At 42.7% G+C, this 15592-nt stretch overlaps 1 long non-coding RNA gene across 1 annotated transcript; it reads right to left on the bottom strand.

Annotated features, from left to right (window-relative positions):
• Nucleotides 1–4861: 4861 nt before the first annotated feature.
• On the bottom strand, nt 4862–5689 carry LOC120811970 (uncharacterized). The gene is made up of 2 exons (XR_005710492.2): nt 5309–5689; nt 4862–5140 (listed from the first exon to the last, which is right to left on the bottom strand). It is a non-coding gene; the product is annotated as an uncharacterized LOC120811970 (long non-coding RNA).
• Between the last annotated feature and the right edge of the window lie 9903 nt (nt 5690–15592).

Here is a 15592-nt window from a genome sequence, read left to right as displayed (position 1 = left end):
GTACTCCAGTTTTGTGTAAAGTGAATGGGTCACACTTTAAATGTGTGTTAAAAAGATCCACATTTTAAGGAATCAAAGACTTGATAAGATTATTTGCAAATAGCTAACAGTCACTTAAGCAAAGTTAACACATAAACATTATATATTTGTTGAATAAACAAATGCGCACACATACGACATGAGTAGAATGATGGCAGAGAATGTCACAATTGAAAGTTTTATGTTGAATCAGTCTTTAGGTCTTGTTGTTGTTGTTATTATTATTATTATTATTATTATTATTATTATAGGTAATTTAGCTGACACCGTGATCTGAAGCAACTTATATTGCATTTTTAACCTATGGCTTTTTACATTTTTTTTAGCCCGGGGAGCAATGAGGGGTTAGGTGTCTTGCTCAGGGACACTTCGACATGGGACATGGAACAGACAGGGATCGAACCACCGGCCTTGCGGTTCCCGGCGCACCCTCTCTACCCCTGCACCACGACGACTCTAATCTGGGTCTCTTTAGACTGTTAATGAAAATGGAAAAAGACTACCACTTTTTAAACCTATCTCCCAGAAATCCTGTCTGGGTGGTAAACATTGTGTTAACTACATTTATGGATGCTTTTCCAGAGGCTCCAGAGTGAGGTGGGAGGCAAACTAAGAATCTTAAAAGAGTTACCTTAGAAACAGCAGAGCAGAGAAAGTAATTTTTCTTTCTGACTTTTTGGCCACAATAGTCTTTGGTGACATTTTCTCTTTTCTCCTCTTTGTGTTACATGTATTATTGTATCAAATTAAATGACGCAGGTAGTTTGAAAATAGCATACTAAAAAAAAGACTTAAGTAGAACTTCAAGTAAGTGGAAGGAAAGTCAAAAGTCGCTGTTTTTCATTCAGTCATGTTACATTGCCACTGGAAATTGTCTGTGATGTTTATATATACTTATTTTGGAAGTTATTCCTTGAAGTGAAAGGATCTACTTCCAAACACCTCCAAAGATCAAAACAGAATCTCAAACTTACTGTTAAAACACAAAGTGATACATTTCTGTTTGTCTTGCTGGATCCGAACATAATCAATATGTTAATTATTTAGTAGTTACTGGTTGATTGGGGTGTCAGTTAGGTCTGCGGCCACCAAAATATTAATGTCAGGTTTTGTGAGTCAATGTCCTCGCATAGTCAACCGCACATATGGCTCAAGGACAGGATGCAATAACACACACACACGTCTCATCGCTTGAAACCTCTCAGGTACATTTCCTACTGTAGAACTTGAAGGATGCCACCATACAATTAAACGCCATCTCAGATACCTCTCAAGGTAAATGCTTGTATATTAACAATGAAATGGGAAGACAACGGTTCAATGACAGTCATTCAATCCCAACCTAGGTCCATATTTTCCCTTTCCCTCAGTCAATACACCAAATCATAATGTTTAAAGTAAGTTTTGCGTCAGGACACAGAAGGAAAGGAACAAAATCCTAGTCCAGCACAAAAAGAGTCTCACGGCTTTACTGTAGTCAAAACGTCATGGGCGTCCTGTTCAGTAACGCCGTCTGGGCCTTACTTTTACCGACGCCGCTCTGTACGCTGCAGGATCTCCTGCCTTGTGGCCTCCTGATACTCAGCACCCGACCGTACGATCCGATCTGTTGACCCTTTGCTCTCCCCTGCATTTCTGCTTTTGTCACTGTTACGCACCAGCTCCCTAGAAGGGAGGGGACCGTTGACACGCCGCTGCTCAAGACCCAAGTGTATCACTACAAGGGGCATGTGGGGGTCGTGGTGCAAGGAGGACGCAAGAGTTTTACCGTGTATAGATTACTTTATTTATTCTAATCACACGGATTGCAGGGAGAAGGGCTGGGCAGAACCAAAGCAATGAAACAAACAAAAATACACAGGCTAGTTCCTATATATAGTGCCGTAGCTTTGGCACGCTAACCAAAAATACAGGTGGTGGTCTGCCCAGGTCTAGCTAGTGTTCCTAGACAGAGACTCACTGTGGGTGATGTATGCCCATGGGCCTCTAGTCTAGCCACAACGGCTCCCTTTCCCCTGGGACAAAAAGGGAAAAGAAGAACACGGTTGTTAGAAAACAAAACGGATGTACTAATAATGAAAACAGCTATCAACAACTAAAACACCGACAGAACAGTTAATCCACCCCAAAATGCAAAACAAAGGTCTGACCATCCAGTATCACCCATGTGGCCCCCCAGGGGCCTGAAGACTGTGGCCTTTTGAGCTCCAACCAGGTGCAGCCACTAACGATCCTGAGGTCCTCAGCCAATCAGGGGGGGGCGGGGGCTGGTAACTCCTGTCAATTTGAGAGAAGGGAGATGCACACACACACACAAGCAACCTTAACAAACACAAATGCACATACACACATACAAGGCCCTGCTGTGGAACACAGGGCCGTAACAGTCACCCATTCAGACAAGTGAAGGGAGCGGATTGGTTCACAGGTGAGTGTGTGCCTGTGACGTGGCAGGGGTGTGTGTAGTACATTACTTAATCACCTCCTTTCATACGCATGGCAGATCACTACAAGACTGACACTCCCTGCATTGCCTGTGGGCTTATTCAATGATCAGAGTGGCAAACAACTTATTGAGGTTTAGACAACAAAGCTCCTTAGGTTGACTTAAACCATCTTCCCCTGAAGCAGACTAACTACAGCTCCATCCATCCACCTCCAGGCTTAGCCATGCTGTATGGCATAAGGGTCAGAATTCAGCCCGCCGGCAGATCCAGTTCGGCCCACCGGATGGCTTTGCTAATGGGAGAATTTAAGAGACATAAAGTGCATTTATATAACAGTGGGTGCTATTCCTAGTCCGTCCACTTGGCTCGCACTCCGTGAGTGAGCGCATGCGTTAGACCAGGGGGACCAGGGGGGCCAGGTTGATCACCAAGGCAGTGCCGTTAGATCGCCCGCCAATTGGATCAGGTTACCACGCATGCACGGTCGACCACGAGAGCTAACATAAATCTAATGCTAACTAGCGATCCTTGCTTACTAAGGTACACGTTTAATTTCATTCAAAAGCAACACTGGCTGTCTCCAATCAGCGCAAGTCATACCAGTAACTTAGTTGTGACGGTTCCCTTGCTTCTGACAGATAAGAGGGGTCGTCGTGGCGCAGGGGTAAGAGAAGGTGTGCTGGGAAGCACAAGGTTGGTGGTTCGATTCCAGGCTGCCCCATGTTCCATGTCGAAGTGTCCCTGAGCAAGACACCTAACCCCTAATTGCTCCCCAGGCAAAAATGTGAAAAAAGCCATGGGTTTAAAGTATAATGTAAGTCGCTTTGGATAAAAGCGTCTGCTAAATGACATGTAATGTAATGTAATAAGAGGCTCGTTCGTTTTTTCGCGCTCACGGTATGAAGCATAGACTGGTCTGGCCCATTTGAGATGAAATTGGGCAGCATTTGGCCCTTACCTAAAATGACTTTGACGCCCTTGCTGTATGGGTTATTTGCGGCTTTTGTTTCTACTGGTTCAACTATTACTGGAGGTGGGATTGCTGACGGGTTTCAAGCTAAGTTCTTGAGGTGGAATTCTTGGAGTTGGAATGCTTTTTGAAATGACTCAGTGTGTCTGGTGACTTCCTTGATTATATAATAAAGCACTTTGCGACTTAGACTCTGCATAGGAACAGCTATTGTGTCTCCATAGAGGCTGCAGGTGCTTCAACACTCTCTGGTGCATTCGAATCCCTAAAAGGGCAGAGCCTAAGGGACAGTTTTGAACTGTACTCAACTGACCAGCCTGGGCGATGGTAGGGGAGAAAGGTAGATACAATACAGAGAGAAAAGAGGAAAACATGACATCTTATGTTTACTTGTTTTCTTCCATCTATGAAACTTTGTGGTGTACAGTCGGCTAAACAGCTAGCACTGAGGACAGAGCCCTCTCGGTATCCCCTTGTGGCCAATTGGCTGGATGGAAGATTAATCAATATACAGTTGTGGTCAAAAGTTTACATACACTTGTAAAGAACATAATATCATGGCTCTCTTGAGTTTACCGTTATTTCTACAACTCTGATTTTTCTCTGATAGAGTGATTGGAACAGATACTTCTTTGTCACAAAAAACATTAATGTGTACTTCATTCATGACGTTTCATGAAGTTTGGGTCTTTTATGACTTTATTATGGGTCAACAGAACATGAATTAGCAATTTTGGTGACTTAGAAAGTTGTGTCAACGAAATGAGTTTAGGACAGACGTACAAAGAATCTCTATAGAAAAGGGTGACTTCCCTGGTTATGAAGAGAAGTTTAGTTGTATAGAAAGTCGATAATAATTCCATATAATTCAATTCCAACTTGATTTTCTTTTTGTCAATGATTATTGTAAACATGAGATGATGGTCTTAATTAATAGTTCTCTAACATCTTTAATATGGCATAATCTTCATTCAGTACTGTTTTGTTATTGGCAAGTCACTACAACCACTTAGTTAAAATGTTTAATTTGTAAATATTTAGGTACACAATGACCAGCCTCCGGATTTAGTCCTGTGTTTGTTTGCACACCCTAATTAGTTTTTCCTGCTCCTTTTTATAGTAGCCTAATAGCGCTGAGCATTGCATACTCTCATGGATCATTTAATTTATGCGTCCACCATGATAAAAGATCATTATGAACTTTTCATTAGTACATTTTCCACGGCTCTGACATAATCTTATATAGAATACTGTGCCGTTAAGGAGTAATTGCAATCAACCCGGGGTGGCAAGATGTAAAGCAGGGGTCCCCAAACTTTTTCCAGTGAGGGCCACATAACTTTTCCCTTCTCTGATGGGGGGCCAGGGTCAGTTTCTAACAGAAAAAGTGTGACATTCGCAGGGGTCCCTAAATGTAATCATTTATTGTTTTCCAGAAAACATGCTGACACTCCAGCGCACCACACATATCCAAATATTAATAACCCTTTCTGAGATCAAATAACCCTCTCTGGGTTCTTCACAGAAAGAAAGTTATGCTGTGCCATGCACAATCCTAGATAAAAGGTAAACTTCACTTGTCACAGCAGAATCTCAAATGTCTCTCAAAGTTCTTGTGTTCTTTGTAGGTTCCATAGGCTAGCCCAGTAGACACCACTGTAGGCTCCCTCTCATCAACTTCCCTCTGAAAAGCACAAAGCAAGCAGGCTAAGAAACCAAACTAAGTGATACAGCACAATGCATTTCAATACCAGTATGGTTGTGGAGATGGATTTTTATCCCAATAGATTTTATTATGATTACATTTGTTGATACACAGAATGACTGATATAAGTCAGAAAAGTGAGCTTACCTATGTACTATGTGTTCATCAGTGTGAACTGTGGGCCTGCATCTGGCTGGAGAGAAGTTGAATGTCCGGTTCCATTCTAGTCACAGCCAGTCTCAAACACTGATGCAAATGTTCATCTGTCAATCTTGATCTCGTTGGAGTTTTCAGGAGTTTCATGCGTAAAAAGGTTTGCTTGCAGATATACGTGCTGCCAAAAAGTGTGGACATCTTCATTGCGTGTTGTTTTATGTTAGGGTAGGTGTCATTTGGGAGGGCGGCATAGAAGTCAATGAGACTGTTGGGCTTGAATGCGTCTTTCAGAACATCACAGTTCTGTAACTCGGCCAGCTCAAACTGATACGAAGGCTGGGCTTCATCGATGTCGGCAACAAAAGGGTTCTGAAAAAGATTTCTTTTGCATGAACATGTAGTTCACGGAATCGTACACCGAACTCCGCCTTCAGCATTTCCAGTGATTCCACACACTTTTCACCTGGGAACGCGACAGATGGCTTCCCTGCAGAAAAGCTTTGGGTAGCAGGGAGATGGGTGAAGTTGTGCTTTTTCACTTGTTCCAAAACCAGCCGTAGTTTCACCTCAAATCCTTTTATGTGGGAATACATGTCGCAAATGAGTTTCCCCTTCCCTTGTAGCTGCAAGTTAAGGCCGTTCAGCAGTTCTGTCACGTCTGTTAAAAATGCAAGGTGCCATTTCCATGCTGGGTCGATCAGCTCTGGGACTGTTTTGCCTTTTGACTGAAGAAATGCGTTAACTTCAGGTAGCAGCTCGTAAAAACGCCTCAAAACTTTGCCGGGGCTCAACCATCGGATCTCTGTGTGGTACAGCACATCTCCGTACGAAGACTCCAGTTCAGACAGAAATTGTTGGAACTGCCTGTGTTTAAGTCCATTAGCTCTGATGAAGTTTATGCACGATACCACAACCTTCATGACAGAATCCCACTTCAACACTTTGCAGCACAGCGCTTGCTGGTGAATTAGGCAGTGTACTTGTACAGTGTACTGTAGGGCGGTGAGACCCCGTTCCTCCATCTCCCGGTTCATGCGTCCTATTAAACCCCGAGACGCGCCCACCATACTAGGGGCCCCGTCAGTCGTGATGCTGGCAAGCTTTGCCCAGTCCAGATCCAACTGTTGCATGGTTTGACATACTTTGTCGAAAATATCCTCCCCAGTTGTAGTCCCTTTCAGGCTTTGTAGGGCTGCCAGCTCCTCGCACATCTCAAAGTTTGCGTTAACTCCACGAATAAAAATAAGAAGCTCCGCGGTGTCCTGCACGTCCGTGCTCTCATCCAGTGCTAATGAAAAAAAACTGAAAATCTTTAGTCTTCTGCTGCAGCTGGGCATACACATTACCCCCAATTTCTTCAACACGTCGGGTAATTGTACTTGCCGACAGACTCACGGCATTAAAGACATCTTTCTTCTCGGGACAGACCTCCTCCACGACAACATTCAAACATTTCTTGACGAACTCTCCTTCAGTGAAAGATTTACCGCAGCTTGCTATCAGCTGAGCAACACGGAAGCTGGCCCGAACTGATGCTTGGTTCAGCTGAGTTTGCCGTACAAATGTAGTTTGCTGAGCGAACAGTCCAGTTTTTAGCTTAGACATTTTTTCTGCATTTGGCCGTGCAGGCTAGCATACTTGTCTTTGTGACGGGATTCATAATGTCGGCGCAGGTTGTATTCTTTGAATACCGCCACCGTCTCTTGACAGACGAGACAAACAGCCTTTTCTTTCAACTGAACAAAAAAGTAATCATGTGTCCACTGCGGGTTAAATACCCTGCATTCTGAATCAATTTTTCTCTTACCACACCGTTTTGCCATTATTGTGGAAGTTGCATTCCACAGAGAAAGTTGAGAACAAGCGTGTGTCTCGTTTATTTTTCACAACGGATGAAAAAACAAGATGGCGCAGCCCTGTAATCTCCCTATCAACGGGCTCTACGTCATCAACAACAACAGAACATTTAAAGGGCCATAACCATTAGCCTTTTTTCCGTCTCTGTATTGTTCAGGGGGCCGGGTCAAATGTGGAGGCCGTATGCGGCCCGCGGGCCGTAGTTTGGGGACCCCTGATGTAAAGCCTTTACAGGACAGTCACTCAACCAACTGGGCTGTCCTGGGCTGGATGTTGCAATTTAAACCTGGCTGACTAGCTAACCCATTGCTCCCGCCCTGCACTGGCAGTTACAGCTAATTAAGCTTGCCAACGGATGGCATTGCTGAAGGTTCCCCCTCCCAAGCTAAATCTGTTAGCTCGGTGAACACCCTTATTTGCGCTGGCGATCCTGTTAGCTGCAAGACACTGCCTAACCCATCATGTTGAGAGCCATGAAGTGGACAAAATAAAAAAAAAATGTAACTGTGTACAATTGGTTTAGAGGAAGATGTGTGTGCATAAGCATTAGGTGTGTCAGAATGTTTTGTGATGAATTGTTTATGCCTGTGGTCTGCATTTTGTGTGAGTTTTTCCAAAGTTTGTACTTGTGTGTGTTTTCTCCGGCCACATGTATTCAAAAGAGCTCAATGTCTCGTAGTTTACGACCCTTGGTTGTGTTGAAAAGCTGAATGTGTTCGCTTGCACTTGCTATTTTATGTGTGTTGGTGGGTTTTTGCTCTGTACAAGGAATGGGCAATAATAAGTGTTACGGGGGCATCCTTCAGCCAGACACATCAAAATGCAAATAGAGCATCCCTTTCCAGAATGCAATTGTGCCGGTGTGAAGGACTCTTCTAGATTACTGAGGATTTTTCGTGCGGTTATGAAGTCTAAATAAGCCCATTATATTGTTTTGAAAATATTTTGTTACATTTGTAGTACTTGTATAGAAGGGCTATCATATTCCATTAATTGTGCTTCTTTTTGACACTACAGAGTGATTAAAAGGCAATTCAAAGAAAGTTGGTATTTGAATTTGAGGGTTTTGGTGCCCAAAGTTCATGTTCATTGACCTCTAACTTCATAATAGAGTAACCTCTGTAGCACTTCCCACAGCATGTCAGTATTGACATTTTTGTTGGCTACATTTAGCAACAAAGACAAACAGAGCAGTTTCGTGACCTTACAGTACAATCACCCAGTGTTCCACAATAAAATATAGAACTAGCTGATGCAAGTGGAAGCATGTGCAGTTATATAATGAACAAACCCAGATAGCGGTCGCCTATGGGGCGGCTCCGTTCTCAGGTCGGAAGATTCGTAGAACTAACAGCAACAGCAGGTGTGATGTTCAATATGAAATATCGCTTACCTCGCGCAGGCGTCAGGTTTCCAGCACTAAATAATCAGTCCAATAAATCAATGCAAGTGTCTGGAACAGAGAAAGAAAAAAATATATATTTGGCAAACGCTATGTAGCTAATACAGCTAAAAAAATTTTTTTAAATAAAGTTATGCACTGTACAGTGATGTCAGCTGCTAAGGCACTGGACCCCTGAAAATGTATGCAACCAAGTGGCCTCCCTTTAATACTATGACTTCATTGTTTCAATGGCCACTTTAGTTAGAGATTTTTACTATTTTTACCTAAATTAAAGTATCATACTCTGTCAAGGAAACCAAATATAATTTTGAAGCAGATGGTCCCAGATCCTGCAGACAGAGATGTCCTCCCATGCTTTGTATCTTTTCATTTTTGTGAGAATATGCAAATGTTTCTGTGTTTGTAAGGAATTCGTGTCCGTTCTGTCTCATTAGGCAGGTAAAACTAAAGCTAAATAGATTATTTGTTATTCAATAGCAAAACCTAGAACAAAACCCAGTGCAGTGAATCACAAACTAAAATAGTCACCATCAATGCCCAGAGGCACTCCTGATATTTAGTAAGATAAGTCCAGTGTTCATATTGTGACATACTTCCGCCAATCTGGCCAATACGTCATCAAAAAACCTTCAGCTCAGGGATTGGTTGAGACCGTGACTGAAATCTCCATACCTCTGCAAACCACACCCCCTAGCTGATTTCCTGTTTCCTGCCCGTCACCACTTCACTATTGCACAACACCTGTAATGCCCGGCCCCTGGTCTTCACCGCATGCGGTCAATGGCCGTTAGAAGCCTTTAGGAACATTTCTAGAAGGTCCAGAAGATCCTAATGTGACTACTTAGTGTGATTAAAGTAGAGTTGCATCAATAATCAATACACGACTAACGAATCACAACAAACACATTTTAACAATTGAACAGTTTAATTGAATATATATATCCACACTTTTTGGGAAAGTGGGAGAATTTAGATTTTCCTGCCAGGATTTTAAACCTGGCCGTGAATGCATCAGGGTCGTTCTCCTCCTCACACAGAGAAGCTCATTGTGCCTTATAGTGACGTTTCAACGGGTTCTGAGCACATGAGACAGTGGTTTAGTGCTGCAATATGAACAGAAATGAGTCCGTCCATTGAGGATTTAATGCTCTACTTTCGCTGTCCACTTTTTTCTTGTTGGAGAGCGCCATTTGTTCCTCATTTTTCTCACCCGTCCCTTTCTCTCGCTTTCGCCGTCTCACTTGTCTTTTTCTCAAATGTCACTATCTTTTTTTTCTTCCTATTTTCTTTTTGTTTGTAATTTGCCGCTACCTCTCGCGTCAGTATTGAGACGATATCATCCTGCCTGGAATGAAAAGACTCGATTGGTCGAGTGGTAGCATGTGGGATGGTTTAACTTGAATGCAATTGGTCTATGCTTTAAGCCACTACCGTAAAGACGATTAAGCTGCGCCGAAAAGTGTGCTGTCACGTTTAAATTCAGCTTTTGTTCCGGGTACGGATGGGACGGCTTCTGGGTCCGGATCCAGATCGCTGTCTGCCAGTTAGTGACCTCTGCTCTAAAAGAACCATAATTTATTTGAAACTACAGATTGAGATCATAAACCCATGTTTACAATCTTTATAGAGATTTATATAAGAGGCGGGTCAGTAGAGAGAATTTTTTTTCGTTTTAATGACATCCTCATCGGGTGGTTGGTAAGATTTACCGTAGAGCTGTTGTCCCCCGAGGGGCATTACGATTGCTATTAAATTATTTAAACACATGATTAAAAAATAACCTTCATCTCAGAATGGACTTAAATGCTATTTAAACTAACATGGGATACAGTTTAGATGTGATATCCATATACAGCACCCAGTGCTGTTTGTCAGCTGGGCTGCCATGCTTCTGCTGCAGATAACAGAAAGCAGGTTTTGCTTAAATAAAGCACTACTGCAATAGCTTCTTCATCAATATTTAATGCCCATCTTACTCCCCGAAAGGATCATTCACTCCTCTCCTGTCCTGCTGTTGGGATGGAGGACGAGAAGAGTTTGGATCAACAAGTCAGGCAGTGGAGAGTGCTAATTAAAAAATAAAGAATATAAAGGTGCTAAAATTGTGTCTAAAGAAAGAGAAAAGCAAAGCAAAGAACTAGAAAAAAAAAGGGAAAGCTGAGCGACCAAAAAACGGGGAGCTTCTCCAGGACCTGGTAGCCGATCCCGGTCTGCTGGCCCCATACTGATGCCTCTATCACAGACGTCTCATAAAGAGCTTCAAGAATGCATCACCGCTGTGGCAGCCCTGCTCCCATTGTGAACCGGTGGATGAAAGTTTGGTGTATGAATTATTGACAGCGCTGTAACAAAAGCAGGGAGAGGATCATATTTTTGTTGTTCGCTGAAAGGAAATTGCTGGCCGGCTAGGCTCTAGACTGCCTGGTAGAATCTTCTGCATGTCGAAATATAGAGAATCAGGAAAATGTTCTTCTTTGTATTTTCAACTGTAGAAATTGTTTACCTCTCTAAATGCTGCTGCAATAATCATGGGCTTGATATCACATCTTGCAATGCTGAAAAAATTATCCATCATAGGTGACAGTCCGACAGAAAAGTCCTAGGAAAGGATGATGCGATGATGGTTGTTTTATTTTTTTTCTCCAAGTCTTTAGGTCACCATGTTCTTCTCAGCGACAGAACGCTCGATGGCCTTGCCGTTTATGCAAGACTCACAAAGTGCCTTTTTTCAAATGTTGCACGTCAATAAACCATGGCAACCACATTGACATTGTTTGAGCCGCTGTCGGGTCAGTTGACGAGGACGTAGAAGTGAAATCAAAGACAAGCCTCTGCAGTAAGCAGACCTCTCCGGTTATGGATTGGATTTGTGATCAGAACCACTCAGATCGTCCTGTATAATGTCTCAGATTGCCCCACTGATGTACTCGACACAGCAGAGACAACAGTCCAAACTTAGGAGCGAGGTGCCGAGGTGGGGGGGTGTTGTGAGCATGCCATCACAGGTTTGTTCACGGGTTATGCTTTTCTCCACCACTTAGCACTGACTCTGTAGGGGATCCGTCCTGCTACAGCAGGCAGGGCAGGAGACGTCAAAAGTGCGGACACCAGCTGTGTCCCCCATTCAGTGGGTTGTTTTCTTACAGAGAGGACTGTGTGTGGACGTCAACACATGAAAATGATCTTGTTGTGGAAATTACCTGTAAGCACTCAGACATGCAGGTGGGTTAAGAAAAAATGATTTAGTGTCATAGTGTTTCATGGATTTTTTTTTCTTTCATATGACTGTGTTTGTGTGTGTGTGTGTGTGTGTGTGTGTATATATATATATATATATATATATATATAATTACACACACACACACACACATATATATATATATATATATATATATATAATTACAACCCAAAAAACGTTTTGCACAAATAGAAAAAGCACAGTGGAAATACTGTGTACTGTATAACCTGTAGTCATGCAGATTCCATAACATTGTAAAAATGGTCCAAGAAAGCAGCAATGTGTGCTTAGTCCTTTGACAATCTAGTGTTTTCAAAAGTAATTTTTACCATGCCACCACAGAACTTTGTTGTGAGCTTTAATGACAAACGGTTCCTCTTTAGTTTGAATTTCACTAAGAAACGCTTCCTAACTAAAGTCTTGAGAGCTGAAAAATGAATTTTACAATATTAATAAACTTTAGCTGTCAAGAAAGATACAGCGAAAAAGAAGGAAGTCCTGGCTCGGAGCAGTCTGGCCGCCCTCTTACTGGACTTCTTGTTATTCTTCTCTGACTTCCTGTAAACTCTCTCAATCAGTCAATTTGTCCACACAGAACAAACCAGTGCCAGCAGAGAGTGTGAAAAAAATCTTTCTTTCCAGCAGCTTTCCAGCCAATGACTGGAGGTTGTCTTGTCCACTTTGTCCCATTTCACCCTGGAGAGAGGGAGAGATTAGGACCGCTTTTCGACCAAATCTGCTCCATCTGTCAGTGCCATTAGAGAAACTGACCGGCATCACTGCCTCAGTCCATCTAACACATGCGCACACATACACACACACAGTCATTTTACCCACCAGCACCATCCCTTTTTACGGCCATCACAACCAATCTGGCTCCACTCGCCCACAGAGGTTGTGGTGCATCCTCGGTGGGTTAGCTGGTAGTTGGGGGGTACTATGGTAGTTATCCATGTTACTCATCAGTGTCACTGCCATATGTTACGTGCCTCGCGTGGCTGCCACCTGGCCCGAGCATACAGTCTTAGGCCCCCACCGCCACCTGGGGAGAGAAAGGGAGGGGTTTATTTTCAAAGGGAAGAAATTCTGAGTAAAACAAGCAGGACTTTGGGGAAAAAAGCGTTTTGCACAGAAAGGTGGTAAGAAAATATAGGAATTAAAAAGGTTAAGTCAAGATAAAAATTGTAATCCCAGCTAAATAGTATTGTACATTTATGAAGTACGGCGATACAAAATAAACAAATACCAATAAACCAATAAAAAATAGCCAAATCAAAGTTGGTCAAGCTCCAAAAAACAGTTGATTCCACACTAAATGACCTTTTAACCTTCACAAACCAAGTTTTTGATTACATGTTCTCTTAAATAGTGAAATGTGAAAGAAAGAGACTGAACTTGTAAAACATAACAAAATAACTGCATGTTCAACAGAATGTGAAGAAGTTGCGGTGTTGATGTCTTGTTTAAGACGTCAGCCACGACTTATGGAGCTTAAGCGGTAGCTCAGAAAGGAAGACTCTCTTTACGCCACCCGTAATTTATATATGCCTCAGCTGGTCTCCCAGCATTATACTATCAGCTGAGATTGGCTGCGTCCAGGTGTACATAACAAACCAACCAACTAGAGGCGGCACTACGTCTCTATACCAATCATATTGTTGCTGTCAAACCTTTAAAGGGGTTCTCTCCATTGTTGCTGTCAGGTGTCGTTCCAGCGTGAAACCGGCTGCGACCCTCCTCCACCCCTGGCACCTCTAGCCAGCTGTCAGGCATTCTTCAGTCATCTTCGGTTTTCATCAACTCCCTTCTTCACCACCACCACCAGTGTCCGAACTCCAGGGGGTTATTCTGCAGAGCGGAACTCTACATCACGGCCCCTGCTTATCCTGGTTTAAGATGGATTGTGATTTCAATGTTATATGGTGTAACAAATGTTTGTCAATTTTGGACAGAGTCTCTCCTGATTGAACTCCTGTAAGTTAACAACGCTTGGACTTTGAGAGGGGACAGTGAGGTAATGTAGTGTCCAGTCTCCCGTCAGTAAAACATAAAAGGACAAAGAAGCTGCCTTGGAGGCCTGTCAATCAGTTTGAAGGTCTGTGACTGTTTTGAATCCAAAGTGTCAGAAACAGGAAACACACTCTTGCGTTGTCCTCCATACTGCCACGAGAATACATTGTCAGGAGTAGAGCATAAACTGTTCAGAAAAAGTTGACGTAGTTCTAGTGATATTATCCATTAACTTGTGTACTACAATGTGGGTACCCTTAAGTTAACAAATTTAGCTGTTGCCATCGTGGATCATAGCTGTTTACAGGTTGTTCTTCTTTGCATCCCATCAATGGAAGTTACCACGTTTGGAATGCGGACATGTGACGTAGAGTGGTCTCATACAGCTCTGTTAGAAGTTGCGACCTGTCAATTAATAACATAAGATGAAATAAAATGTTCTTTTATTAGGTAAGAGAAGATATACTTTACTGTCCCTCACGGAAATTTGTCTTTGGCTCCAAGTAGCTGCAGTAGCTGTTGATGCAGTTACACTGATTAGAACCAGTACGTCACCATAGCTTGGTGCTGGGATTTTCGCCGGCTGGCAGGGAAGATACAAGGAAGACACAGGTCAATTGATAATTTACCAGTAAGGATGTATGAAGGGGTTACAGTCAATAAGAATACAATAAAGCAGAGTTAGCTCATTATTTTGTTGGCTCAGCAATGCTTTTCTCACAAGGGTGAACGGTGGACAAAAACAGAGGGACATTGTGAAATGACTTTTACCATTCATCAAAGAGTGACCGAGCTGCAATTATTTATGATGTAAAGGCTAGTTTACTCAACATGAAATGAACACCTCAACCAGTTCAACAGTTGAAGGACACAAGGTTTTGCAGGTTCCATTCAATGAATGCCATCTTTTGACATCTTTAATGTTTTAGTCTTGTTTTGTGAAGGAATGAACTACTTGGCCTCTGATAGTACCATGTTAACCATTCCCATTTAGTCCCGTAACTTTGTGGGAGTGCAATACTTGCGTTTAAGCATTTTGAGTAATTTCCAAAGATGAAATTTGGCAACACAAATAGAGAGGCCAATGCATGATTTTTTCAACTGTGTTATATAGTTACAGAAATATGAAGAGATTTTTCATGTTTTTTTTTATTCAAGAACTAATCTGGAAATGAAACCAGCATCAGTTACAGAGGTGTCCAGATTCATAAAGTTCTTAATTAAGTCAATTTTGCTCTTGTGTATTAGTGAGCCGGCAAACTGAGGAGTAAAGATCTGGGCGACAAAATGCTCCCGAAAATATTAACTGTTAAGGGACGTTTATTGGCACGCAACTGAGCATTAGGCGCGAAGGGCCTGGCATGGACCAGAGCCAGACCGTTTAACTATTAGCAGCAGGGGCTACATGACTGGCACCAAACAGGACAGCAGACCGCACCCACGACTGGGCACAAGGACAGGGGGGGAAAGCAAGCCAGGGGCTGTGCCCTTCCACGAAGTAATACGGGCTGCCTGTGTAGGTGCCTGTCAGCTGCCAAGTACAGCTGTCACAGCCCAATAGCGGCGTCTGTCCCTTTGTAGGCAGGACTCAAAGGGAAAAAAAGCTAGACGTTCATGGAATTGGTTCATGGAATTGGTTCATGGAATTGATCAGCTCTTCATGATTGAAAATCACTCGTCCTGTAAAGACTTGTCATGCTCATGTCTTACATATGTTGGTGTCGAAATGCATGTAAGTGATCTGTGTGTACTTCTGTGAACTGCA

This window comes from Gasterosteus aculeatus, chromosome 21, assembly GCF_964276395.1.
Source record: "Gasterosteus aculeatus chromosome 21, fGasAcu3.hap1.1, whole genome shotgun sequence".
Taxonomy (NCBI): domain Eukaryota; kingdom Metazoa; phylum Chordata; class Actinopteri; order Perciformes; family Gasterosteidae; genus Gasterosteus; species Gasterosteus aculeatus.
The sequence above is the reverse complement of the archived record's forward strand: the minus strand, read 5'-3'. Positions and strand labels throughout refer to the sequence as shown.